This window comes from Pseudophryne corroboree, chromosome 9 (genome assembly GCF_028390025.1).
Source record: "Pseudophryne corroboree isolate aPseCor3 chromosome 9, aPseCor3.hap2, whole genome shotgun sequence".
NCBI lineage: Eukaryota > Metazoa > Chordata > Amphibia > Anura > Myobatrachidae > Pseudophryne > Pseudophryne corroboree.
In genome coordinates this window covers 452,917,753-452,943,547 of record NC_086452.1, presented here as the reverse complement: position 1 = coordinate 452,943,547, position 25,795 = coordinate 452,917,753, and the positions used below count along the sequence as shown (strand labels likewise).

Sequence of the window (25,795 nt, the reverse complement as noted above, 5' to 3'; positions counted from 1 at the left end):
GTCTGGCAGGCTGTGCAGTGTCACTGGGCGGGATGTGCGTGTGTCTGGCAGGCTGTGCAGTGTCACTGGGCGGGATGTGCGTGTATCTGGCACTGGGCGGGATGTGCGTGTATCTGGCACTGGGCGGGATGTGCGTGTGTCTGGCAGGCTGTGCAGTGTCACTGGGTGGGATGTGCGTGTGTCTGGCAGGCTGTGCAGTGTCACTGGGCGGGATGTGCGTGTGTCTGGCAGGCTGTACCGTGTCACTGGGCGGGATGTGCGTGTGTCTGGCACTGTGCGGGATGTGCGTGTGTCTGGCAGGCTGTGCAGTGTCACTGGGCGGGATGTGCGTGTGTCTGGCAGGCTGTGCAGTGTCACTGGGCGGGATGTGCGTGTGTCTGGTAGGCTGTGCAGTGTCACTGGGCGGGATGTGTGTGTGTCTGGTAGGCTGTGCAGTGTCACTGGGTGGGATGTGCGTGTATCTGGCAGGCTGTGCAGTGTCACTGGGTGGGATGTGCGTGTGTCTGGCAGGCTGTGCAGTGTTACTGGGTGGGATGTGCGTGTGTCTGGCAGGCTGTGCAGTGTTACTGGGTGGGATGTGCGTGTGTCTGGCAGGCTGTGCCGTGTCACTGGGTGGGATGTGCGTGTGTCTGGCAGGCTGTGCAGTGTCACTGGGCAGGATGTGCGTGTGTGGCAGGCTGTGCAGTGTCACTGGGCGGGATGTGCGTGTGTCTGGCACTGGGCGGGATGTGCGTGTGTCTGGCACTGGGTGGGATGAGCGTGTATCTGGCAGGCTGTGCAGTGTCACTGGGTGGGATGTGCGTGTGTCTGGCAGGCTGTGAAGTGTCACTGGGTGGGATGTGCGTGTGTCTGGCAGGCTGTGCAGTGTTACTGGGCGGGATGTGCGTGTGTCTGGCAGGCTGTGCAGTGTCACTGGGTGGGATGTGCGTGTGTCTGGCAGGCTGTACAGTGTCACTGGGCGGGATGTGCGTGTGTCTGGCACTGGGTGGGATGAGCGTGTATCTGGCAGGCTGTGCCGTGTCACTGGGCGGGATGTGCGTGTGTCTGGCAGGCTGTGCAGTGTCACTGGGCGGGATGTGCGTGTGTCTGGCAGGCTGTGCAGTGTCACTGGGTGGGATGTGCGTGTGTCTGGCAGGCTGTGCAGTGTCACTGGGCGGGATGTGCGTGTGTCTGGCAGGCTGTACAGTGTCACTGGGCGGGATGTGCGTGTGTCTGGCACTGGGTGGGATGAGCGTGTATCTGGCAGGCTGTGCAGTGTCACTGGGCGGGATGTGCGTGTGTCTGGCAGGCTGTGCAGTGTCACTGGGCGGGATGTGCGTGTGTCTGGCAGGCTGTGCAGTGTCACTGGGCGGGATGTGCGTGTGTCTGGCAGGCTGTGCAGTGTCACTGGGCGGGATGTGCGTGTGTCTGGCAGGCTGTGCAGTGTCACTGGGCGGGATGTGCATGTGTCTGGCACTGGCTGGGATGAGCGTGTATCTGGCAGGCTGTGCAGTGTCACTGGGCGGGATGTGCGTGTGTCTGGCAGGCTGTGCAGTGTCACTGGGCGGGATGTGCGTGTGTCTGGCAGGCTGTACAGTGTCACTGGGCGGGATGTGCGTGTGTCTGGCACTGGGTGGGATGAGCGTGTATCTGGCAGGCTGTGCAATGTCACTGGGCGGGATGTGCGTGTGTCTGGCAGGCTGTGCAGTGTCACTGGGCGGGATGTGCGTGTGTCTGGCAGGCTGTGCAGTGTCACTGGGCGGGATGTGCGTGTGTCTGGCACTGGGTGGGATGAGCGTGTATCTGGCAGGCTGTGCAGTGTCACTGGGTGGGATGTGCGTGTGTCTGGCAGGCTGTGCAGTGTCACTGGGCGGGATGTGCGTGTGTCTGGCAGGCTGTACAGTGTCACTGGGCGGGATGTGCGTGTGTCTGGCACTGTGCGGGATGTGCGTGTGTCTGGCAGGCTGTGCAGTGTCACTGGGCGGGATGTGCGTGTGTCTGGCAGGCTGTGCAGTGTCACTGGGCGGGATGTGCGTGTGTCTGGCAGGCTGTGCAGTGTCACTGGGCGGGATGTGTGTGTGTCTGGTAGGCTGTGCAGTGTCACTGGGTGGGATGTGCGTGTATCTGGCAGGCTGTGCAGTGTCACTGGGTGGGATGTGCGTGTGTCTGGCAGGCTGTGCAGTGTTACTGGGTGGGATGTGCGTGTGTCTGGCAGGCTGTGCAGTGTTACTGGGTGGGATGTGCGTGTGTCTGGCAGGCTGTGCCGTGTCACTGGGTGGGATGTGCGTGTGTCTGGCAGGCTGTGCAGTGTCACTGGGCAGGATGTGCGTGTGTGGCAGGCTGTGCAGTGTCACTGGGCGGGATGTGCGTGTGTCTGGCACTGGGCGGGATGTGCGTGTGTCTGGCACTGGGTGGGATGAGCGTGTATCTGGCAGGCTGTGCAGTGTCACTGGGTGGGATGTGCGTGTGTCTGGCAGGCTGTGAAGTGTCACTGGTTGGGATGTGCGTGTGTCTGGCAGGCTGTGCAGTGTCACTGGGCGGGATGTGCGTGTGTCTGGCACTGGGCGGGATGTGCGTGTGTCTGGCACTGGGTGGGATGAGCGTGTATCTGGCAGGCTGTGCAGTGTCACTGGGCGGGATGTGCGTGTGTCTGGCAGGCTGTGCAGTGTCACTGGGTGGGATGTGCGTGTGTCTGGCAGGCTGTGCAGTGTCACTGGGTGGGATGTGCGTGTGTCTGGCAGGCTGTGCCGTGTCACTGGGTGGGATGTGCGTGTGTCTGGCAGGCTGTGCAGTGTCACTGGGCGGGATGTACGTGTGTCTGGCAGGCTGTGCAGTGTCACTGGGCGGGATGTGCGTGTGTCTGGCAGGCTGTGCAGTGTCACTGGGCGGGATGTTCTGGTGTCTGGCAGGCTGTGCAGTGTCACTGGGCAGGATGTGCGTGTGTCTGGCAGGCTGTGCAGTGTCACTGGGCGGGATGTGCGTGTGTCTGGCAGGCTGTGCAGTGTCACTGGGTGGGATGTGCGTGTGTCTGGCAGGCTGTGCAGTGTCACTGGGTGGGATGTGCGTGTGTCTGGCAGGCTGTGCAGTGTCACTAGGCGGGATGTGCGTGTGTCTGGCAGGCTGTTCCGTGTCACTGGGTGGGATGTGCGTGTGTCTGGCAGGCTGTGCAGTTTCACTGGGCGGGATGTGCGTGTGTCTGGCACTGGGCGGGATGTGCGTGTGTCTGGCACTGGGCGGGATGTGCGTGTGTCTGGCAGGCTGTACAGTGTCACTAGGCGGGATGTGCGTGTGTCTGGCAGGCTGTGCAGTGTCACTGGGTGGGATGTGCGTGTGTCTGGCAGGCTGTGCAGTGTCACTGGGCGGGATGTGCGTGTGTCTGGCAGGCTGTACATTGTCACTGGGCAGGATGTGCGTGTGTCTGGCAGGCTGTGCAGTGTCACTGGGCGGGATGTGCGTGTGTCTGGCAGGCTGTGCAGTGTCACTTAGCAGGATGTGCGTGTGTCTGGCAGGCTGTGCAGTGTCACTGGGCGGGATGTGCGTGTATCTGGCAGGCTGTGCAGTGTCACTGGGTGGGATGTGCGTGTGTCTGGCAGGCTGTGCAGTGTCACTGGGTGGGATGTGCGTGTGTCTGGCAGGCTGTGCAGTGTCACTGGGCGGGATGTGCGTGTGTCTGGCAGGCTGTGCAGTGTCACTGGGTGGGATGTGTGTGTGTCTGGCAGGCTGTGCAGTGTCACTGGGTGGGATGTGCGTGTGTCTGGCAGGCTGTGCAGTGTCACTGGGTGGGATGTGCGTGTGGCTGGCAGGCTGTGCCGTGTCACTGGGTGGGATGTGCGTGTGTCTGGCAGGCTGTGCAGTGTGCAGTGTCACTGGGCGGGATGTGCGTGTGTCTGGCACTGGGCGGGATGTGCGTGTGTCTGGCACTGGGTGGGATGAGCGTGTATCTGGCAGGCTGTGCAGTGTCACTGGGTGGGATGTGCGTGTGTCTGGCAGGCTGTGCAGTGTCACTGGGTGGGATGTGCGTGTGTCTGGCAGGCTGTGCAGTGTCACTGGGTGGGATGTGTGTGTGTCTGGCAGGCTGTGCAGGGTGCAGTGTCACTGGGCGGGATGTGCGTGTGTCTGGCACTGGGCGGGATGTGCGTGTATCTGGCACTGGGCAGGATGTGCGTGTGTCTGGCAGGCTGTGCAGTGTCACTGGGTGGGATGTGCGTGTGTCTGGCAGGCTGTGCAGTGTCACTGGGTGGGATGTGCGTGTGTCTGGCAGGCTGTGCCGTGTCACTGGGTGGGATGTGCGTGTGTCTGGCAGGCTGTGCAGTGTCACTGGGTGGGATGTGCGTGTGTCTGGCAGGCTGTGCAGTGTCACTGGGTGGGATGTGCGTGTGTCTGGCAGGCTGTGCAGTGTCACTGGGTGGGATGTGCGTGTGTCTGGCAGGCTGTGCCGTGTCACTGGGTGGGATGTGCGTGTGTCTGGCAGGCTGTGCAGTGTCACTGGGTGGGATGTGCGTGTGTCTGGCAGGCTGTGCAGTGTCACTGGGTGGGATGTGCGTGTGTCTGGCAGGCTGTGCAGTGTCACTGGGTGGGATGTGCGTGTATCTGGCAGGCTGTGCAGTGTCACTGGGTGGGATGTGCGTGTGTCTGGCAGGCTGTGCAGTGTCACTGGGTGGGATGTGCGTGTGTCTGGCAGGCTGTGCAGTGTCACTGGGTGGGATGTGTGTGTGTCTGGCAGGCTGTGCAGTGTCACTGGGTGGGATGTGCGTGTGTCTGGCAGGCTGTGCAGTGTCACTGGGCGGGATGTGCGTGTGTCTGGCACTGGGCGGGATGTGCGTGTGTCTGGCACTGGGTGGGATGAGCGTGTATCTGGCAGGCTGTGCAGTGTCACTGGGTGGGATGTGCGTGTGTCTGGCAGGCTGTGCAGTGTCACTGGGCGGGATGTGCGTGTGTCTGGCAGGCTGTGCAGTGTCACTGGGCGGGATGTGCGTGTATCTGGCACTGGGCGGGATGTGCGTGTATCTGGCACTGGGCGGGATGTGCGTGTGTCTGGCAGGCTGTGCAGTGTCACTGGGCGGGATGTGCGTGTGTCTGGCAGGCTGTGCAGTGTCACTGGGCGGGATGTGCGTGTGTCTGGCAGGCTGTACCGTGTCACTGGGCGGGATGTGCGTGTGTCTGGCACTGTGCGGGATGTGCGTGTGTCTGGCAGGCTGTGCAGTGTCACTGGGCGGGATGTGCGTGTGTCTGGCAGGCTGTGCAGTGTTACTGGGTGGGATGTGCGTGTGTCTGGCAGGCTGTGCCGTGTCACTGGGTGGGATGTGCGTGTGTCTGGCAGGCTGTGCAGTGTCACTGGGCAGGATGTGCGTGTGTGGCAGGCTGTGCAGTGTCACTGGGCGGGATGTGCGTGTGTCTGGCACTGGGCGGGATGTGCGTGTGTCTGGCACTGGGTGGGATGAGCGTGTATCTGGCAGGCTGTGCAGTGTCACTGGGTGGGATGTGCGTGTGTCTGGCAGGCTGTGAAGTGTCACTGGGTGGGATGTGCGTGTGTCTGGCAGGCTGTGCAGTGTCACTGGGCGGGATGTGCGTGTGTCTGGCACTGGGCGGGATGTGCGTGTGTCTGGCACTGGGTGGGATGAGCGTGTATCTGGCAGGCTGTGCAGTGTCACTGGGCGGGATGTGCGTGTGTCTGGCAGGCTGTGCAGTGTCACTGGGCGGGATGTGCGTGTGTCTGGCAGGCTGTACAGTGTCACTGGGCGGGATGTGCGTGTGTCTGGCACTGGGTGGGATGAGCGTGTATCTGGCAGGCTGTGCAGTGTCACTGGGCGGGATGTGCGTGTGTCTGGCAGGCTGTGCAGTGTCACTGGGCGGGATGTGCGTGTGTCTGGCAGGCTGTGCAGTGTCACTGGGCGGGATGTGCGTGTGTCTGGCAGGCTGTGCAGTGTCACTGGGCGGGATGTGCGTGTGTCTGGCAGGCTGTGCAGTGTCACTGGGCGGGATGTGCATGTGTCTGGCACTGGCTGGGATGAGCGTGTATCTGGCAGGCTGTGCAGTGTCACTGGGTGGGATGTGCGTGTGTCTGGCAGGCTGTGCAGTGTCACTGGGCGGGATGTGCGTGTGTCTGGCAGGCTGTACAGTGTCACTGGGCGGGATGTGCGTGTGTCTGGCACTGGGTGGGATGAGCGTGTATCTGGCAGGCTGTGCAGTGTCACTGGGCGGGATGTGCGTGTGTCTGGCAGGCTGTGCAGTGTCACTGGGCGGGATGTGCGTGTGTCTGGCAGGCTGTGCAGTGTCACTGGGCGGGATGTGCGTGTGTCTGGCACTGGGTGGGATGAGCGTGTATCTGGCAGGCTGTGCAGTGTCACTGGGTGGGATGTGCGTGTGTCTGGCAGGCTGTGCAGTGTCACTGGGCGGGATGTGCGTGTGTCTGGCAGGCTGTACAGTGTCACTGGGCGGGATGTGCGTGTGTCTGGCACTGTGCGGGATGTGCGTGTGTCTGGCAGGCTGTGCAGTGTCACTGGGCGGGATGTGCGTGTGTCTGGCAGGCTGTGCAGTGTCACTGGGCGGGATGTGCGTGTGTCTGGCAGGCTGTGCAGTGTCACTGGGCGGGATGTGTGTGTGTCTGGTAGGCTGTGCAGTGTCACTGGGTGGGATGTGCGTGTATCTGGCAGGCTGTGCAGTGTCACTGGGTGGGATGTGCGTGTGTCTGGCAGGCTGTGCAGTGTTACTGGGTGGGATGTGCGTGTGTCTGGCAGGCTGTGCAGTGTTACTGGGTGGGATGTGCGTGTGTCTGGCAGGCTGTGCCGTGTCACTGGGTGGGATGTGCGTGTGTCTGGCAGGCTGTGCAGTGTCACTGGGCAGGATGTGCGTGTGTGGCAGGCTGTGCAGTGTCACTGGGCGGGATGTGCGTGTGTCTGGCACTGGGCGGGATGTGCGTGTGTCTGGCACTGGGTGGGATGAGCGTGTATCTGGCAGGCTGTGCAGTGTCACTGGGTGGGATGTGCGTGTGTCTGGCAGGCTGTGAAGTGTCACTGGTTGGGATGTACGTGTGTCTGGCAGGCTGTGCAGTGTCACTGGGCGGGATGTGCGTGTGTCTGGCACTGGGCGGGATGTGCGTGTGTCTGGCACTGGGTGGGATGAGCGTGTATCTGGCAGGCTGTGCAGTGTCACTGGGCGGGATGTGCGTGTGTCTGGCAGGCTGTGCAGTGTCACTGGGTGGGATGTGCGTGTGTCTGGCAGGCTGTGCAGTGTCACTGGGTGGGATGTGCGTGTGTCTGGCAGGCTGTGCCGTGTCACTGGGTGGGATGTGCGTGTGTCTGGCAGGCTGTGCAGTGTCACTGGGCGGGATGTACGTGTGTCTGGCAGGCTGTGCAGTGTCACTGGGCGGGATGTGCGTGTGTCTGGCAGGCTGTGCAGTGTCACTGGGCGGGATGTTCTGGTGTCTGGCAGGCTGTGCAGTGTCACTGGGCAGGATGTGCGTGTGTCTGGCAGGCTGTGCAGTGTCACTGGGCGGGATGTGCGTGTGTCTGGCAGGCTGTGCAGTGTCACTGGGTGGGATGTGCGTGTGTCTGGCAGGCTGTGCAGTGTCACTGGGTGGGATGTGCGTGTGTCTGGCAGGCTGTGCAGTGTCACTAGGCGGGATGTGCGTGTGTCTGGCAGGCTGTTCCGTGTCACTGGGTGGGATGTGCGTGTGTCTGGCAGGCTGTGCAGTTTCACTGGGCGGGATGTGCGTGTGTCTGGCACTGGGCGGGATGTGCGTGTGTCTGGCACTGGGCGGGATGTGCGTGTGTCTGGCAGGCTGTACAGTGTCACTAGGCGGGATGTGCGTGTGTCTGGCAGGCTGTGCAGTGTCACTGGGTGGGATGTGCGTGTGTCTGGCAGGCTGTGCAGTGTCACTGGGCGGGATGTGCGTGTGTCTGGCAGGCTGTACATTGTCACTGGGCAGGATGTGCGTGTGTCTGGCAGGCTGTGCAGTGTCACTGGGCGGGATGTGCGTGTGTCTGGCAGGCTGTGCAGTGTCACTTAGCAGGATGTGCGTGTGTCTGGCAGGCTGTGCAGTGTCACTGGGCGGGATGTGCGTGTATCTGGCAGGCTGTGCAGTGTCACTGGGTGGGATGTGCGTGTGTCTGGCAGGCTGTGCAGTGTCACTGGGTGGGATGTGCGTGTGTCTGGCAGGCTGTGCAGTGTCACTGGGCGGGATGTGCGTGTGTCTGGCAGGCTGTGCAGTGTCACTGGGTGGGATGTGTGTGTGTCTGGCAGGCTGTGCAGTGTCACTGGGTGGGATGTGCGTGTGTCTGGCAGGCTGTGCAGTGTCACTGGGTGGGATGTGCGTGTGGCTGGCAGGCTGTGCCGTGTCACTGGGTGGGATGTGCGTGTGTCTGGCAGGCTGTGCAGTGTGCAGTGTCACTGGGCGGGATGTGCGTGTGTCTGGCACTGGGCGGGATGTGCGTGTGTCTGGCACTGGGTGGGATGAGCGTGTATCTGGCAGGCTGTGCAGTGTCACTGGGTGGGATGTGCGTGTGTCTGGCAGGCTGTGCAGTGTCACTGGGTGGGATGTGCGTGTGTCTGGCAGGCTGTGCAGTGTCACTGGGTGGGATGTGTGTGTGTCTGGCAGGCTGTGCAGGGTGCAGTGTCACTGGGCGGGATGTGCGTGTGTCTGGCACTGGGCGGGATGTGCGTGTATCTGGCACTGGGCAGGATGTGCGTGTGTCTGGCAGGCTGTGCAGTGTCACTGGGTGGGATGTGCGTGTGTCTGGCAGGCTGTGCAGTGTCACTGGGTGGGATGTGCGTGTGTCTGGCAGGCTGTGCCGTGTCACTGGGTGGGATGTGCGTGTGTCTGGCAGGCTGTGCAGTGTCACTGGGTGGGATGTGCGTGTGTCTGGCAGGCTGTGCAGTGTCACTGGGTGGGATGTGCGTGTGTCTGGCAGGCTGTGCAGTGTCACTGGGTGGGATGTGCGTGTGTCTGGCAGGCTGTGCCGTGTCACTGGGTGGGATGTGCGTGTGTCTGGCAGGCTGTGCAGTGTCACTGGGTGGGATGTGCGTGTGTCTGGCAGGCTGTGCAGTGTCACTGGGTGGGATGTGCGTGTGTCTGGCAGGCTGTGCAGTGTCACTGGGTGGGATGTGCGTGTATCTGGCAGGCTGTGCAGTGTCACTGGGTGGGATGTGCGTGTGTCTGGCAGGCTGTGCAGTGTCACTGGGTGGGATGTGCGTGTGTCTGGCAGGCTGTGCAGTGTCACTGGGTGGGATGTGTGTGTGTCTGGCAGGCTGTGCAGTGTCACTGGGTGGGATGTGCGTGTGTCTGGCAGGCTGTGCAGTGTGCAGTGTCACTGGGCGGGATGTGCGTGTGTCTGGCACTGGGCGGGATGTGCGTGTGTCTGGCACTGGGTGGGATGAGCGTGTATCTGGCAGGCTGTGCAGTGTCACTGGGTGGGATGTGCGTGTGTCTGGCAGGCTGTGCAGTGTCACTGGGCGGGATGTGCGTGTGTCTGGCAGGCTGTGCAGTGTCACTGGGCGGGATGTGCGTGTATCTGGCACTGGGCGGGATGTGCGTGTATCTGGCACTGGGCGGGATGTGCGTGTGTCTGGCAGGCTGTGCAGTGTCACTGGGTGGGATGTGCGTGTGTCTGGCAGGCTGTGCAGTGTCACTGGGTGGGATGTGCGTGTGTCTGGCAGGCTGTGCCGTGTCACTGGGTGGGATGTGCGTGTGTCTGGCAGGCTGTGCAGTGTCACTGGGTGGGATGTGCGTGTGTCTGGCAGGCTGTGCAGTGTCACTGGGTGGGATGTGCGTGTGTCTGGCAGGCTGTGCAGTGTCACTGGGTGGGATGTGCGTGTGTCTGGCAGGCTGTGCCGTGTCACTGGGTGGGATGTGCGTGTGTCTGGCAGGCTGTGCAGTGTCACTGGGTGGGATGTGCGTGTGTCTGGCAGGCTGTGCCGTGTCACTGGGTGGGATGTGCGTGTGTCTGGCAGGCTGTGCAGTGTCACTGGGTGGGATGTGTGTGTGTCTGGCAGGCTGTGCAGTGTCACTGGGTGGGATGTGCGTGTGTCTGGCAGGCTGTGCAGTGTGCAGTGTCACTGAGCGGGATGTGCGGGTGTCTGGCAGGCTGTGCAGTGTGCAGTGTCACTGAGCGGGATGTGCGTGTGACTGGCACTGGGCGGGATGTGCGTGTGTCTGGCACTGGGTGGGATGAGCGTGTATCTGGCAGGCTGTGCAGTGTCACTGGGTGGGATGTGCGTGTGTCTGGCAGGCTGTGCAGTGTCACTGGGCGGGATGTGCGTGTGTCTGGCAGGCTGTGCAGTGTCACTGGGCGGGATGTGCGTGTTTCTGGCAGGCTGTGCAGTGTCACTGGGTGGGATGTGTGTGTGTCTGGCAGGCTGTGCAGTGTCACTGGTTGGGATGTGCGTGTGTCTGGCAGGCTGTGCAGTGTCACTGGGTGGGATGTGCGTGTGTCTGGCAGGCTGTGCAGTGTCACTGGGCGGGATGTGCGTGTGTCTGGAAGGCTGTGCAGTGTCACTGGGTGGGATGTGCGTGTGTCTGGCAGGCTGTGCAGTGTGCAGTGTCACTGAGCGGGATGTGCGTGTGTCTGGCACTGGGTGGGATGAGCGTGTATCTGGCAGGCTGTGCAGTGTCACTGGGCGGGATGTGCGTGTGTCTGGCAGGCTGTGCAGTGTCACTGGGCGGGATGTGCGTGTGTCTGGCAGGCTGTGCAGTGTCACTGGGCGGGATGTGCGTGTTTCTGGCAGGCTGTGCAGTGTCACTGGGTGGGATGTGCGTGTGTCTGGCAGGCTGTGCAGTGTCACTGGGCGGGATGTGCGTGTGTCTGGCAGGCTGTGCAGTGTCACTGGGCGGGATGTGCGTGTGTCTGGCAGGCTGTGCAGTGTCACTGGGCGGGATGTGCGTGTGTCTGGCAGGCTGTGCAGTGTCGCTGGGCGGGATGTGCGTGTGCCTGGCCAATCAGAGGTGGGAGCAGGGTTTCAAGGTTGCGTTGGGTGGTGGCGCTAGGCATAAAACATCAGGGGGCAGGAGGTGTGGGCTCTGTGCTATCAATGGTGGAGAACCATTGGATATCCACTATCTACTGTACCATCGGTAGTTAACAACCGATGATTTGCAACCATTGATGGTCGATGGCCCACCCTACTATGCAATATGCAAGACGACTTTCGCCACATGGCCAGTGAGTTCAGTAGTTATGTCAGTCAGCACAAGGGGTGGCTGGAGGTCAGACCACGTGGTCTGGATCCAGCTGTGTGACATCATAGTGAAGGGCTGTCGCAGTGCTCTGTGCGGCCGGATCTGCGTGACAGTATGCTTTATTTATATTGTGCAGTCTGGGCAGTATCACGGTGTAATAGCCACACAAAGGCGGCTTAAACAAGTAAGAACATGGCCGCGCCAGGACCTGGCAGCCGACACTGTCTGCCACGTCACTTAAAACACTGCAGCACGCATTATACATCAGCCTTAAACTTTCTCTATAATCCAAAGCCTCTCATCCACTTACAGCGACTCTCCTTCTAATGTGCTGACTTCCAGTGACCTGCTGAGACATCTCTTATGCAGAACATTCTCAGTATGCATGCAAACCAGAGCATTGTGCGCAAGGAAAATTAAACTGAAGATCAAGGCATACAGGACAGCGGCGAACCCGTGGGATTCTGCAACAAAAATCAGCTCATCCTCTCTCAACCCATTAATAAGTTAATAACTTATCACTGATTCAGCTTAACACCTGGAGGCAGCGACGCTGCCTTGTTCTCACATCAGTTAAAGTCTATTGTAATTCCTTTATCGTTCCTTATTATTTTTGCTAAGCTGTTGCAGCCTCACCCGGGACCCACTGATGTAAGAGCTGAAGCTGGAATTACAAAAGACTACAAGGAGTACAGAATCCTCAGCAATGGGCAGCTAAAAAGCTGACTCGTCAGAATTACGGATGAAAGGCGTCTAATGCTTCTCATTCAGCAGGAATCAGAGATTTGTCTTGTGCTTTATTGCAGTCTCTTCCAGCTCTTCTGGCGGAGGAGAACCGGAGTTAAACAGAGGAATACACGTGGGCTTATTTATCAAAGGCAGGGGGGGGTGGCATCATTTTATTAAGACTATTTTTTTTTTTTTTAATCAGCTGCTGAGATTTAGTAAATAGCTGATGCTTCTAGTAGCTTTATGCCAGCAGTGTTAATCAGGAAGATGCATGAGGCATCTCTCTGGGAATAATGGGGGTCATTCCGAGTTGTTCGCTCGCAAGCTGCTTTTAGCAGCTTTGCACATGCTAAGCCGCCGCCTACTGGGAGTGAATCTTAGCTTAGCAAAATTGCGAACGAAAGATTAGCAGATTTGCGAATAGACACTTCTTAGCAGTTTCTGAGTAGCTCCAGACTTACTCTTCCAGTGCGATCAGTTCAGTGCTTGTCGTTCCTGGTTTGACGTCACAAACACACCCAGCGTTCGCCCAGACACTCCCCCGTTTCTCCAGCCACTCCCGCGTCTTTCCCAGAAACGGTAGCGTTTTTTCACACACACCCATAAAACGGCCTGTTTCCGCCCAGAAACACCCACTTCCTGTCAATCACATTACGATCACCAGAACGAAGAAAAAACCGTGAGTAAAATTCCTAACTGCATAGCAAATTTACTTGGCGCAGTCGCACTGCGGACATTGCGCATGCGCATTAGCGACTAATCGCTCCGTTGCGATAAAAAAATAACGAGCGAACAACTCGGAATGACCCCCAATGGCAGGACACAGCTACTGCTGGCGCTATGCGGATCCCCGCAAATGATCCATCTCATGGAATTCCTGTGGTCATGCCAGTCAACTTCTGTGCTCAGTCGTAGCATGCAGACAGATTTTTGCACACTGTATGGGGTGGATGCAGGTCCGGATAATAATGATGGTAGCAACGGATGTAGAAACAGCAGATGGGTGGATTGACGCATCAACATAAGGAAGTAAGGGATCTATGGGGGTCATTCTGACCCGATCGCACGCTGCAGTTTTTCGCAGTGTAGCGATCGGGTCAGAACTGCGCATGCGCCGACGCCGCAGTGTGCCAGCGCATGGCCGCCCGTCGCTGCGCTACGATCGCCTCTGCATGATTGATAGGCAGAGGCGGTCGATGGGTGGGAAGGGGCAAAACGGCGGTGTTTGGCCGCCGTTTCGTGGGCGCGGTCCGGCCAACGCAGGCGTGGCCGGACCGTATGGGGAGTGGCCCGCAGCGGCTGCGTGACGTCACACGCAGCCACTGCGGGCCGGGGAGCGATGAGTAGCTCCCGGCCAGCACGCTAAAGCTGCGCTGGCCGGGAGCTACTCTTGAAGTGCAAAGGCATCGCCGCTGTGTGATGCCTTTGCACTTTTGCGGGGGGGGGGGGGGGGGGCACTGACATGCGGGGCGGACTGGCCCTGTGCTGGGCGTCCCCCCGCATGTCTGAGTTCATGATCGTAGCTGTGCTAATTTTAGCACAGCTACGATCAACTCGGAATGACCCCCTATGAACTAAGCCTTTGAGAGAGATTAAGTGGAGAGAGATAAACTACCAGCCAATCAGCTCCCAACTGTCATGTTGCAGGCCGTCTTGGAAAAATGACAGCTATGAGCTGATTGGCTGACACTTTGGGGGTCATTCCGAGTTGATCGCTCGCTAGCTACTTTTTGCAGCCATGTAAATGCATAGTCGACGCCCACAGGGGAGTGTATTTTCGCTTTGCAAGTGTGCGAACGCCTGTGCAGCCGAGCGGGACGAAAAAGTTTTTTGCAGTTTCTGAGTAGCTCAGAACTTACTCAGCCGCTGCGATCACTTCAGTCTTTTTGGTTCCGGAATTGACGTCAGACACCCGCCCTGCAAACGCCTGGACCCGCCTGCGTTTTTCCAAACACACCCAGGAAACGGTCAGTTGCCACCCGCAAACGTCTTCTTCCTGTCAATCTCCTTGCGATCGGCTGTGCGAATGGATTCTTCGTTAAATCCATCGCCCAGCTACGATCCGCTTTGTACCCGTACGAGGTGCGTGCGCATTGCGGTGCGTGCGCATTGCGGTGCGTGCACATGCGCAGTAGTAACCTGATCGCTGCATTGCGAAAAACGGCAGCGAGCAATCAATTCGGAATGACCCCCTTTATCTCTTCGATTGCCAAGTCTTAGTAAATAGACCCATAATTAGGCTGCACCAGCCGCACGGAACACTGGCCACCGAGGCATCAGAATCAGTGCCCATATGTGCTGAGGCCCCGCGGAAGGTTGAGAGCAGGCACTAAGTTCCCAGGCCCGGACTTGTTTGAGGGGCCCAGGTCAGCTGCAAAGTGCTGTTGAGGGGGATGGTCCGTATTATTCTGTTGCGTTCCATAGAATTCTAATTTGTGAACCTTAGGGGCGATGCAATTGTTTCTTGTCGCCACGCTAATAAGGGTCACCTGACGGAGCAATTCAATTGTTGCTCCGTTCGAGCACGAATAGCTATGGGGGGCACATATTGCAGCTTGATACCCCTGGAGGTGGCGGGCTGAAATGTGCGAAAAGTCGTCTGTTTGGGTGCCCAATCAGCACTTTTTGCATCATACCTGTTAGTTTAAACGGTTTTAACTGATTTACGCTGCTAAACTGGTCTGTTTGAGTTTCGCTAGGTGCGCGAAAACCACCCAACAAATCTGTCACTTAAGACGGGAGTTCAGGCAAAAAAATAACAATTGAATTACCCCCTTACAGTATCTCAAGAAGTGATATCTGACACAGGTGAAGCAAGGGACGGATGAGGCCGACGTGGCCTGCGTAGAGCTACAGTCAGCGGACTACAGCCTTAAAGCCAGTAAAAAGCAAAGTGGACCTTGGTGTACTTTATCACAGGTGGAGTATGGCAGCTAAAGACCGCGGACGATAGGAGAATGGAAATAGATGGCCGGAATGTTGTTTCCTGATTCTCCAATCTGACAGGAGGACAAAGATATCTTGTTCAACATCTTCAATGCTACATGGCTGGACAGACCTATGGTGGTTCAAAGGAGCCTGGTTATTCCAAATGCAGGGCCCTCCAGGAACCGGATCTGAATTGAGGGTTTACAACGTGTTGGATTTTGCTGATCACTTGACCCCTGTAGACCCCTGATTTATGGGCCGCTTTATACAGTAATTACAGCTCATAAGATATCACTTGCTTCCTGTGATCACTATGCTTTTAGCACATTGTAACCGTGTGTGTAACATCTTACTCTGTGTGTTGATCGATACAATAGAATCATCTGCTTCTCCTTATGCGTTGCCTCACTGCCAGCTCCGAGATAATTTCAGTTTAACAACCTCTCCAATGTATTATTTATACCACTGATGTCAAGGTCTCTGTGTAAAAAGAAAAAGAAAAAATACCTTTAGTGTTTACAGTATGTTTCTCTAATTAAACTGAGAACGATCTATGGAATTTCTGCTTAATCCCAAGGGGACCGGCTGATTCCATGGGAAAATAATTATTACCTTATGTTGTCTGATCTGTCAGTTAAAGAAACAGACGTAAGATAGCGCCAGCCACCTGCTATGTGACCTGGAGCTGGTACATTAGCTGGGAATTGTGGCTAGTCTTGGATTTATAGAATAAAGCTACATGGGTTTGGCATAAAATGTCTGTAAGTGATAAGAGGACGGGAGGGTGTATATAACTAAAGGGCCCCATACACTTATACGACATGACGGTCCGTCATCAGGGGTGTAGCGAGGGTGGCTTCGGCGGAGCGCAAGCTCCGGGGCGCCAGAAGAGTTAGAGGGCGCGCCGTTGAGTAACATATATATGCGGCTCTACTGTGGCATAACGTGTATAAACGTCTCTACTGTGGTGTAACATGTATTAACGAGTCTACTGTGGGGTAACATGTGTAAGTGGCTCTACTGTGTCATAAAATGTATAAGGGGCTGTACTGTGTGGCCTAACGTGTATAAGGGACTTTACTGTGTGGCGTAAAGTGTATAAGGGGTACTACTGTGCTGTAATGTGAAAAGCGGACAATACTGTGCTATGTAATCTGAATTGGTACTATTTTGTGGCCACACCCCTTCCCCATGAAGCCACACCCCTATATTTTTGTTGCATGCCTTGGGCAAGCACTGTTTCTATTTTGAACATGGGGCGCCCAAAGGAAACTTTCGCCCTCAAATCTACAAGGTCTAGAACTGGCCCTGATACCAATTCAGAATTTTTAAATATTTTTTATTTTCAAATGTAACACGCACTCAATTCAGTACAGGAGAGGGGGCACCGAAAACATACCCTTGCTCCGGCACCATGGCACCTAGCTACACCTCTGTCCGTCATGTCATATAAGATTTCGTCCAACCTCTCGGCAGCCTCCCCGTTGGCAGGATAGTATTAGATATATATCGTATGCAGTTTTTTTTGCATACGATGTATCTGTTAGGGTCTCCTGCCCTGTGCTGCCACGTCGTCATGGCAACCGGGAGACAAGTGCTAGTGGAGTAACCTGAGCGCAGCTGATACTCCGGTTCGGGTCTTTTGCTGTGCAGTGGTTATAGGCTCTGTGCACGGCAGGGGATCCGGTGCTGGTTTTTGTGCTCACAGTCTGTGAGGTCTGAGTGGGGCGTGGACAGCACCTGCTTTATAAGGCCTCTTTTCAGGGTAAGCAGATGCTGCTGAATCTCTGTTGGTTAGTCAGTTCATGAAAGTTAGCCAGTACTGTGTAGCTTTGTATTTGTTTGTTGCTTACTGCAAATAGGCCTGGGGATTTGGTATTACACTCTGCCAATCCAGACCTAGCAGTAAGACTGGAGTCAGTCGTTTAGCTTGCTGGGGTTCTGTTATTACTCTGTGAACTTAGCAAGTTTGCGGCTGTATTCTAACACTTGCCTGTCTAATCCTGTCTCACTGTGCTAGGTGTCAGGGGTCAGTTTAGTGGCAGTAAGCTTAAACCTGTGCACTGCAAGTGAGAATCAGGATTGTGGAGGCTCTCCTTGTGTCTATCATTCCATCTCTGACCAAGGAGTTTACTGCCACACCCGTTGGTAACCCTTTAGGGTTTTGCTGTTGCCCTTAGCAACAGCATTTCGGGTTCTCTACGTATTAAAACACAACATCTTGCTTTTTACATATTCAGCAGCCTAATACTCCTGTTGAAATTTTGTGGGAATATGGAGCATACCCCTCAAAATACGTTGCAACAGGTGGTCGATCAGGTGCAGGTCCTGACTCGGCAATTTAATGATTTGTCCATTAAAATGCACACCTCCCAGGCTGCTGGCGGAGCTCCCGCAGCAGCAGCACCTGCAGGGGTTAAGGAGCCGAAAGTAAATCTCCCGGATCGTTTTTCTGGAGATCGCTCGCAGTTCTTTTGTTTCAAGGAGAGCTGCAAGCTATACTTCCGGCTTAGGCCTCAGTCTTCTGGGTCGGAGATTCAGCGGGTGGGCATAGTGATTTCCTTGCTACAAGGAGACCCACAGGTCTGGGCATATGGGTTGCAGCCTGACTGTCCGTCGCTTAAAAGTGTTGATGCTTTTTTTACGGCACTGGGCATGTTGTATGATGACCCTGACAAGACGGCCTCAGCCGAGGCTCAGATTTCGATCCTTAAGCAAGGGCGAAGGCCAGTTGAGGTTTACTGTACGGAGTTTCGGAGGTTGGCCCATGATACCCAGTGGAATGACCCAGCCCTGAGACACCAGTACCGAAGAGGTCTTTCTAACCAGATAAAGGACCAACTGGTACAATATCCCTTGCCTGATAGCTTGGATCAGCTCATGCAGTTATCCATCCGGGTGGATAGACGGCTGAGAGAGCGTAGGCTTGAAAGGGAGACTGAGATTTCCTTCCTTCCCAAGGGAACCTCAGACTCTGAGGAATTTTCTGAGGAGCCTATGCAGATTGGGGCTACCCGCCTCTCCTCGCGTGAGAAGACGCGGAGGAGACAGCAGGGGTTGTGTTTGTACTGTGGGAATAAAGGTCATGTGGTAGTATCATGCCCAGAAAAGCCGGAAAACTTCAGGGCCTGAGGGTGATGGGAAATATCCTGTCAGGCCAGAAGTCAGAATTTCCCAAGAAGACTTTTATCATTCCGGTGACCTTGAAGATCCTCGGTCAAACTGTCAAGACTGAGGCCTTTGTGGACAGTGGGGCCGACGGGGTTTTTATGGACCGCCAATTCGCCCTAAAACACTCTGTTCCCTTAGTACCCTTGGCATCGGAAATTGAGATTTGTGGGTTAAACGGGGAACCATTATCCCAAGGTAAAATTACCTCTTGCACTAGCCAGATTTCTTTGTTTATTGGAGCCACACACTCTGAAAAATTGTCCTTTTATGTGACTGTCTGTACTTTTGCCCCATTGGTGTTGGGGTTACCCTGGTTAAGGGCCCACAATCCTCAATTTGACTGGGTCTCTGGGGAGATTCTTAGTTGGGGTACTGATTGTTTCAGGAGTTGCTTGAGCCTTCCAGTCAGGCTCTCGCAGCTAAGTTTGCCAGGATTGCCAGGGTGTTATGCAGATTTTGCGGACGTGTTCTCCAAAAAAGTTGCAGAGGTACTACCTCCCCATCGCCCCTATGACTGTGCCATTGATTTGTTGCCAAATGCTAAGCTTCCCAAGAGCAGGTTGTACTCCCTGTCATGTCCTGAGACTCAGGCTATGGCAGAGTACATTCAGGAGAACTTGGCTAAGGGATTTATCAGACCTTCACAGTCTCCAGTTGGGTCGGGGTTCTTCTTCGTGGGTAAAAAGGACGGTTCGTTGTGACCCTGCATCGACTTCAGGGAATTGAACCGTATCACGATTAAAAACTCATACCCACTGCCTCTCATTTCGGTCTTGTTTGACCAGCTTCGTACTGCCACCATTTTTTCTAAGATTGACCTACGCGGTGCGTACAATCTAATCCGAATAAGAGAGGGGGATGAATGGAAGACTGCCTTTAATACCCACTCAGGGCATTATGAATATTTGGTGATGCCTTTTGGGCTCTGTAATGCCCCGGCAGTCTTCCAGGATTTCATGAATGATGTGCTCAGGGAATATTTGGATAGATTCTTAGTTGTATACTTAGATGACATCCTAATCTTCTCCCATTCCCTGGAGGAACATCGGAAGCATGTACGCTTAGTCCTCCAGAAACTCAGAGACCACCGGCTTGGGGCGAAGCTGGAGAAGTGCGAATTTGAAGTTCAGCAAATCGCATTTCTAGGATATATTATCTCCCCAGAAGGTTTCCAAATGGAGGGTTCCAAGGTACAGGCAGTCCTGGATTGGGTGCAGCCCACTAGTTTGAAGGCGCTTCAGCGTTTCCTGGGCTTTGCGAATTTTTATAGACGATTTATCGCTGGATTTTCGTCTATAGTGGCGCCCTTGGTGGCACTCACTAAGAAAGGGGCGGATGTTGCTCACTGGTCTTGTGAGGCTAAAGCGGCTTTTGCCCGTCTCAAAAGGGCATTTGTTTCGGCCAAGGTGCTGCGACTCCCAGATCCAGAGCGTCCTTTTGTGGTGGAGGTGGATGCCTCTGAGATGGGTATTGGGGCAGTGCTTTCTCAGATGGGAGTGTCTGATAATCGCCTTCATCCCTGTGCTTACTTTTCCCGTAAATTTTCGCCTGCCGAGATGAATTATGACGTGGGTAACCGGGAATTGTTGGCTATTAAGGATGCACTCGAGGAGTGGAGACACTGGCTTGAGGGGGCTAAGTTTGTGGTCTCAATTCTCACTGACCATAAGAATCTGGCATATTTAGAGTCAGCGAAGCGTCTCAATGCCAGGCAGGCACGATGGGCTTTGTTTTTTGCTCGCTTTAATTTTTTGATAACATATCGCCCTGGGTCAAAAAACATCAAGGCTGATGCGCTCTCGCGGAGTTTTGCTCCAATCCAGGAGACCACCGAGGAGCCGTTGCCCATTGTTTCCCCATCATGTATTAAAGTGGGCATTACCCAGGACCTCTTATCATTAGTCCTTAGAGCACAGGAGCAGGCTCCTCCAGACCTTCCGGTAGGTCTTTTGTTTGTGCCTCCTAGGTTAAGACAGCGAGTGTTCCTGGAATTCCATGCCAAGAAGTCGGCAGGTCACCCGGGTATTGCCAGAACTCGGGAGTTGCTATCTAGGGCGGTGTGGTGGCCCTCGGTTGCTAAGGATGTGGATCAGTGGGTTCGGGCATGTGACATCTGTGCCCGAAATAAGACTCCTAGAGGGGTTCCTGTTGGCCCATTACATCCACTCTCTATCCCATCTAAGCCATGGACCCACATTTCAATGGATTTTGTGGTGGACTTGCCCAAATCCTCGGGGATGACAGCCATCTGGGTTGTCGTTGACAGGTTTTCGAAGATGGCGCACTTCGTTCCACTGGTTGGGCTGCCATCAGCCAGACGCCTGTCTGAATTATTTATGCTGCATGTTGTGCGTCTCCACGGGTTGCCACTTGATGTGGTCTCTGACCGCGGATCCCAGTTTGTGGCCAAATTCTGGAGGGCATTTTGTTCCGATCTCCAGATTTCTGTCAGCTTGTCGTCAGGCTACCATCCGCAGTCTAATGGGCAGACTGAAAGGGTGAACCAGTCCTTGGAGCAGTTCCTCAGGTGTTATGTCTCCAAGTGTCAGACTGACTGGGTTGCTCATCTGTCCATGGCGGAGTTTGCCTATAACAACGCGGCTCACTCTGCTACAGGGATCTCTCCCTTCCTTTGTGTGTATGGGCATCATCCTAAGGCCAATTCTTTTGACCCCCTGGACTCCACGCCTGGTGGTTCCTCTGTGGTTTCGGTCCTTAGAGGTATTTGGCGGAAAGTGAAGAAAGCCCTTGTGTCTGTGTCATTAGTGACCAAAAGGGTTTTTGATAAGCGGAAAAGACCCTGCAGCTTCAAATTAGGAGACTTCGTCTGGTTGTCTACCAAGAATTTGAAGTTGAGACAGCCATCTCATAAGTTAGGGCCCCGGTTCATCGGCCCTTATAAGATCACCAGGGTTATCAATCCGGTGGCATTTCAGTTAGATCTGCCCCGTTCTTTGGGTATCAATAAAACATTTCATTGTTCCCTTTTAAAACGGGCGATTAGTAATCCTTCTTCCAGTGGAAGACCTTCCCCTCTTCTGATACGTGGCCAGAGGGAGTTTGTTGTTGAAAGGATTCTTGACTCCAAGGTGGTTCGGGGTCGGCTGTCATTTTTGGTGCACTGGAAGGGGTATGGCCCGGAGGAGCGGTCGTGGGTGCGCAGTTGTGATCTTCATGCCCCCAGACTGATACGCTCTTTCTTCTCGCAGTTCCCCGATAAACCCGGTGGTAGGGGTTCTTTGACCCCTCGTCAGAGGGGGGGTACTGTTAGGGTCTCCTGCCCTGTGCTGCCACGTCGTCATGGCAACCGGGAGACAAGTGCTAGTGGAGTAACCTGAGCGCAGCTGATACTCCGGTTCGGGTCTTTTGCTGTGCAGTGGTTATAGGCTCTGTGCACGGCAGGGGATCCGGTGCTGGTTTTTGTGCTCACAGTCTGTGAGGTCTGAGTGGGGCGTGGACAGCACCTGCTTTATAAGGCCTCTTTTCAGGGTAAGCAGATGCTGCTGAATCTCTGTTGGTTAGTCAGTTCATGAAAGTTAGCCAGTACTGTGTAGCTTTGTATTTGTTTGTTGCTTACTGCAAATAGGCCTGGGGATTTGGTATTACACTCTGCCAATCCAGACCTAGCAGTAAGACTGGAGTCAGTCGTTTAGCTTGCTGGGGTTCTGTTATTACTCTGTGAACTTAGCAAGTTTGCGGCTGTATTCTAACACTTGCCTGTCTAATCCTGTCTGTCTAATCCTGTCTCACTGTGCTAGGTGTCAGGGGTCAGTTTAGTGGCAGTAAGCTTAAACCTGTGCACTGCAAGTGAGAATCAGGATTGTGGAGGCTCTCCTTGTGTCTATCATTCCATCTCTGACCAAGGAGTTTACTGCCACACCCGTTGGTAACCCTTTAGGGTTTTGCTGTTGCCCTTAGCAACAGCATTTCGGGTTCTCTACGTATTAAAACACAACATCTAGCTTTTTACATCTGAGCAGTTCTAATACAAGGGAGATACCCAGTTCCTTAGCCTCTGGGCTTCTCTGTTCACTGTGTGTGTATTTTGTTACCCTATCACCTTCTGTGTACGTTATGTCATATTCCCCAGTTTGTCTGTGAGTCCATTTGTTTTGCATAACAGTTCAAACACCAGTACATTCCTGCAGACACTGGAGTGCATAACAGTTCTGACACTAGTACTTTCCTGCAGGCACTGGTGTGCATAACAGTATCTTTTTACTGTCCTATCTATTTACTGCGGGATCCGACATATAACGAGTGCAGCACTCGTGCTATGTCGGATATAGGGGGATCCGAGCAGATGCTCACGGGAACGCGCATCGGATCGGATCGGCTTTTCAAGCACCCCGAAAATGCCCGATTTCACCCAATATATCAGGTCGAATGCACGAATTGGGCTGAAATCGGGCAAAATCGGCCTAGTGTATGGGGCCCTTGAGAGTCCGGAACAGCATTGCCACATATTGCATTATCTGCAGTGTTATTGCCATACACGTCAGCAGAGCTGGAGAAAGAGCCCGGGGAACCCCATAGCCTCCTCCTCACCTCAACGCCTTTCCCTCATGAACTGTCAGGCCCTCCACTCCCGTATCGGGTGTGGATCATAGGGTCGACAGTAACTAGGTCTACCACTATTGGTCGACAGTGACTTGGTCGACACCTAAAATAGGTTAAACACGGTCATTAGGTCGACAGGAGTTTTTTATATTTTCTTGGTGTCGTTTTCTTCGTAAAGTGACCAGGAACCCCAATTAGTGCACCTTATTGCCTCGCATGGCTCCGCTACGGCTGCGCTCAGCACATGTTACCGTTCCCAATCGTAGTCCACGTGGATCGCAAAGTATGAAAAAGTAAATAAAATAAAAATTGGTGAAAAACTCATGTCGTCCTTTTCACGTCTCGACCTTTGCCGTATCAACCTAGTGATCACGTCGACCTAATGACTAGGTCGACCTAATGCACGTCGACCAATAGTGGTTAACCTAATGAGTGTCGACCTAAAGACCGGATACCCCTGTATCAGCCTGGGAGTGTGACATCATAATCCGGCATCATAGTCCCAGCCTATCACTGATACGTAGTACATGGTAAGAAGCTGCTATTGCACGTATGGGTCTGCAGGTGGCGCCACAAGGAAAACAGTGACATGGAAGGAGTGACCGTTACCCACTGGAATTAGTTTGTATCAAAATGCGCCTGCAAATGCATCTGAACTCCATGCACGTGTGCACGGCCCTGTGTCTGATATGGGGTTCACATGTGGTACACCTGTGATATGTTTGTGAATGTGTCCAGACCACATGTGGCACTTTTTCCATTAATTTCAATGGCCCATCCATTTCAATGGGGGGTCCAAGGATTTGGTTAGCCTGGGTATAGTCCCACTAAAAAGGGGGGACAAAATGCATTGTCTGGGTTTCCCCTGTCATAGTCTCATCCCCATGCTGGTAGCATTCAGCACTTGCTGGTAGCATTGAGCCTCTTTGGGAAATGTTTTGAAGCACCATGATTTATTTATTTACAGGTTTTTTTTATATAGCGCAGCATATTCCGCGATGAACAGCTCTTGGGCGCCTCCTCTCCCTCAAAGCTGTGGGGACCAGGGTAACGTGAACTGTTGAGACCCCTGTAGGTGACAGCTGCCTTTACTACATCAGTGGCATAAGGATATCATTATCACTATATTAAAACAAAACAATTTCCATTCCAACGGGTAAGCCAATGGGAAAATATTTTTGCAACCCACAACAGTAAAAAAATGAAGACGGGGCGTCCGTTACCTAACAGAAAGTCTGAGAACCCTTAATAGCGACTCAGCCAATCACAAGTGATTTCGGAACGCAAGCTCTCAGAGTCGCCACAGTGGAGAAGAAACTGGGAGGAAAGCACAAATTCTATAATAAACATTTATCCTCCCAGTACATGCACTATTATACTACAGATGGAGCCCTGCTCATCTATCCCTTTAATAGGATTAATTAAGCCAGTGCTGTCGGACTTAATCCCCTGCTGTAATGACTTAGGGGGTCATTCCGAGTTGATCGTATCTAAATTTAGCACAGCTATGATCGTCTTCCCTGACATGTGGGGGGACGCCCAGCACAGGGCTAGTCCGCCTTGCATGTCAGTCCGGCCCCCCTCCCCCCCCCGCACAAATACAAAAGCATCGCACAGCGGCGTTGCTTTTTTATTTTTGGAGTAACTCCTGGCCAGCACAGCTCCTGGTCGGGAGTTGTTCGTCGCTGCCGCAGGCTGCAGCAGCTGCGTGAAACATCACGCACCCGCCGCGGACCGCCCCCCCCAATGGTCCAGCCACGCCTGTGTTGGCCGGACTGCTCCACCTAAATGGCGGCACTAAGTTCCCAGGCCCGGACTTGTTTGAGGGGCCCAGGTCAGCTGCAAAGTGCTGTTGAGGGGGATGGTCCGTATTATTCTGTTGCGTTCCATAGAATTCTAATTTGTGAACCTTAGGGGCGATGCAATTGTTTCTTGTCGCCACGCTAATAAGGGTCACCTGACGGAGCAATTCAATTGTTGCTCCGTTCGAGCACGAATAGCTATGGGGGGCACATATTGCAGCTTGATACCCCTGGAGGTGGCGGGCTGAAATGTGCGAAAAGTCGTCTGTTTGGGTGCCCAATCAGCACTTTTTGCATCATACCTGTTAGTTTAAACGGTTTTAACCGATTTACGCTGCTAAACTGGTCTGTTTGAGTTTCGCTAGGTGCGCGAAAACCACCCAACAAATCTGTCACTTAAGACGGGAGTTCAGGCAAAAAATAACAATTGAATTACCCCCTTACAGTATCTCAAGATGTGATATCTGACACAGGTGAAGCAAGGGACGGATGAGGCCGACGTGGCCTGCGTAGAGCTACAGTCAGCGGACTACAGCTTTAAAGCCAGTAAAAAGCAAAGTGGACCTTGGTGTACTTTATCACAGGTGGAGTATGGCAGCTAAAGACCGCGGACGATAGGAGAATGGAAATAGATGGCCGGAATGTTGTTTCCTGTTTCTCCAATCTGACAGGAGGACAAAGATATCTTGTTCAACATCTTCAATGCTACATGGCTGGACAGACCTATGGTGGTTCAAAGGAGCCTGGTTATTCCAAATGCAGGGCCCTCCAGGAACCAGATCTGAATTGAGGGTTTACAACGTGTTGGATTTTGCTGATCACTTGACCCCTGTAGACCCCTGACTTATGGGCCGCTTTATACTGTAATTACATCTCATAAGATATCACTTGCTTCCTGTGATCACTATGCTTTTAGCACATTGTAACCGTGTGTGTAACATCTTACTCTGTGTTGATCGATACAATAGAATCATCTGCTTCTCCTTATGCGTTTCCTCACTGCCAGCTCCGAGATAATTTCAGTTTAACAACCTCTCCAATGTATTATTTATACCACTGATGTCAAGGTCTCTGTGTAAAAAGAAAAAGAAAAAATACCTTTAGTGTTTACAGTATGTTTCTCTAATTAAACTGAGAACGATCTATGGAATTTCTGCTTAATCCCAAGGGGACCGGCTGATTCCATGGGAAAATAATTATTACCTTATATTGTCTGATCTGTCAGTTAAAGAAACAGACGTAAGATAGCGCCAGCCACCTGCCATGTGACCTGGAGCTGGTACATTAGCTGGGAATTGTGGATTGTCTTGGATTTATAGAATAAAGCTACATGGGTTTGGCATAAAATGTCTGTAAGTGATAAGAGGACGGGAGGGTGTATATAACTAAAGGGCCCCATACACTTATACGACATGACGGTCCGTCATCAGGGGTGTAGCGAGGGTGGCTCCAC

The 25,795-nt window shown here is 54.5% G+C and overlaps 2 long non-coding RNA genes across 2 annotated transcripts in view; one reads left to right on the top strand and one right to left on the bottom strand.

The window, feature by feature from the left end:
- Positions 1-14,825, top strand: part of LOC134957129 (uncharacterized) — a 243,094-nt gene extending 228,269 nt beyond the window's left edge. The window contains exon 4 of the long non-coding RNA XR_010186484.1: positions 14,663-14,825. This is a non-coding gene — a long non-coding RNA (uncharacterized LOC134957129). The remainder of the gene's footprint in view (positions 1-14,662) is intronic.
- A 107-nt stretch (positions 14,826-14,932) lies between these two features.
- Positions 14,933-25,795, bottom strand: part of LOC134957130 (uncharacterized) — a 53,564-nt gene continuing 42,701 nt past the window's right edge. Inside the window, exons 2-3 of the long non-coding RNA XR_010186485.1 lie at positions 25,289-25,413; positions 14,933-15,289 (exon numbers count right to left, since the gene is read on the bottom strand). This is a non-coding gene — a long non-coding RNA (uncharacterized LOC134957130). The remainder of the gene's footprint in view (positions 15,290-25,288; positions 25,414-25,795) is intronic.